This window comes from the organism of the source record quoted next, unplaced genomic scaffold (genome assembly GCF_019419815.1).
Source record: "Pyrus x bretschneideri cultivar Hongxiangsu unplaced genomic scaffold, Pyrus_bretschneideri_v1 Contig31, whole genome shotgun sequence".
Classification (NCBI taxonomy): Eukaryota; Viridiplantae; Streptophyta; class Magnoliopsida; order Rosales; family Rosaceae; genus Pyrus; species Pyrus x bretschneideri.
In genome coordinates this window covers 1,651,782-1,654,397 of record NW_025999624.1, presented here as the reverse complement: position 1 = coordinate 1,654,397, position 2,616 = coordinate 1,651,782, and the positions used below count along the sequence as shown (strand labels likewise).

General features: G+C 40.4%; 1 pseudogene; it reads right to left on the bottom strand.

The window, feature by feature from the left end:
• Positions 1-315: 315 nt before the first annotated feature.
• LOC125480084 lies at positions 316-426 on the bottom strand (annotated as a pseudogene).
• Between the last annotated feature and the right edge of the window lie 2,190 nt (positions 427-2,616).

The window sequence follows — 2,616 nt, the reverse complement described above, 5'->3', positions numbered from 1 at the left end:
CAAATTCACCTTCATGCATCTTGCTGCCCACAGAAGCTAGAAACTATGATCTTAAATCTTCTCATTTCCATATGTTTCCCTCTTTTTATGGCTTACCTAATGAAGACCCTTTAGCTCATATTAAAGAGTTTTACAATGTTGTGAGTGGTTTACCTTTGCAGGAGTAAGTGAAGCAAATTTGAGGATGAGAGTGTTTCCTTACACCTTGAAAGATAGGGCCAAGAGTTGGTTGATGACCCTAACACCAGGTTCCCTCACCACATGGGATGTCGTGGCTAAGAAGTTCTTGGAGAAGTTCTTTTCCACTCAAAAGACAGCCACATTAAGGGGACAAATCTTCAACTTCAAACAAGATGATGGAGAACCTTTCAATGAGTGTTGGGAGCGTTTTAAAGGCCTCTTGCTGCAATGTCCACACCATGGGTTACCTTTTCACTTACAAATGCAAATTTTCTATGATGGACTAACCCAAACGTGTCAATCAACTGTTGATAATGCAGCAGGTGGAGCATTGAAGAAAAAGAATGCTCAAGAGTCATATAACATTTATGAGATGTTGGGGTCTAATGCTCAACACAAAGATTTAAGGGGTAAGAAAGTTGGAGTCTATGAAACAAGCTCTAATCATGATCTTTTGTTGCAGGTAGCTAACCTAGAAAGGAAGATTGAATCCGTGCTCAACATGGTGCCAAAAGCAAATGAGGTGTGTGCCATTTGCAACATACCAAGCCACCCTACTCATCAATGTCCATCTAGGGAGGCTTATCCCGAGTATGTCCAAGAGCAAGTGAACCTCATGAATTCTTACAATCAAAGGCCAAGGAATGATGTGTATTCCAATACATATAACTCAAGTTGGAGAGATCACCCCAACCTTTCATGGAAGAACAACAATCAATTCCAAAATTTCCAACCAAAACCTGCCACTACTCTTGAGGATACGGTTAAGTTGTTAGCCCAAAACACCTTGCAATTCCAACATTCCACAAATAGCACTCTCCAACAACATTCAGCAGCTCTAATCAAAATGGAGACACAATTGGGGCAGATTGCAGATGCCTTGAACCAAAGAGAAGTTGGAAAGTTCCCAAGCCAACCCGTGATACTCCAAAGGAACCAAGAGCAAGCCAAAGCAATCACTACACTTAGAAGTGGTAAGGTTATTGATAATAGAGTTGGCAATGAAGTTACTAATGAATATGATCATGTGAATGCAGGTGTTACTCAAGGAGACAATGAGAAACCAAATGAGGAACCAAGCCATGCTACTTCCTCATTTGAAGCACCAAATCTTCACAAGGCCGAGAAACCTTACACTCCACCAATACCATTCCCTGGAAGACTTGCCAAGAGCAAGCAGGATAAGTCATTTAAGGAAATTTTTGATATACTAAGCAAAGTGAATGTTAACTTACCTTTGCTTGATGTCATTAGGAACATGCCAGCATATGGGAAGTTCTTCAAGGAGTTAAACAGCTACAAAAGGAAGTATGGACCACATGAGAAGGTAGTGGTGTCTGAGAATGTGAGTGCAATTTTGCAAAGAAAACTTCCACCAAAGCTCAAGGATCCAGGAAGTTTCTCTATCAACATCACCATAGGGGACAAGAAAGTAGAGAAGGCAATGCTTGATTTGGGTGCTAGCATCAACTTAATGCCTTATTCCGTGTACCTTCAACTAGGTTTGGGAGATTTGAAAGCCACCACCATTTCATTACAACTTGCAGACAGATCCGTGAAATATCCAAGAGGTATAGTAGAAGATATTCTAGTTCAAGTTGATAAACTAATCTTGCCTGCAGATTTTGTAGTGTTGGACATGGAAGAAGCTCCTATACATGATCGTGAGTTGCCTATATTGCTTGGGAGACCTTTCATGGCCACGGCCAAGACCATCATTGATGTGCAAAATGGACTCCTCACTATGACAGTGTTAGGAGAGACAGTTCAATTCAAAGTGTTTGAATCTCTTTCTCATCCTTCTTCATCTCTTGATTGTCATGCCATTGATGTGCTTGATTTACTTGTATTCTCTAAGTTCTTGCAGGCACAATCGAATGAACCATTACAAACTGTTTTGAGTCAATCTCAAGATGAGTTTGATGAAGAAGATGCACTCATGGAAGAAGTAGCTGCTTTGGAAGCATTAGCATTGTATCCTTTGAATGTTTTACCTCTTTTAGAGCCTTTAGAATCATCAATGTCACATCTAACTCCTTCCACTGTTAAGGCACCAAAACTTGAACTTAAACCACTTCCACCACATCTAAAATATGCATATCTAGCTGAATTTGAAAGTCTTCCAATTATCATAGCTTCTGATCTCACCCCAAATGAAGAAGATAAACTCATTAGGGTGTTAAAAGAGTTCAAATCAGTTTTTGGTTGGTCTATTGCAGATATCAAGGGAATAAGCCCTACCATGTGCATGCATAGGATTCTTTTGGAGGAAGGGGCAAAGTCAACCTGTGAACCACAAAGAAGGCTCAATCCACACATGAAGGAAGTTGTTAGGAATGAGGTGTTGAAATTGTTAGATGTGGGGATCATATATCCCATTTCTGATAGCAAATGGGTGAGTGCTATTCAGGTGGTGCCTAAGAAGGTGGGAATCAC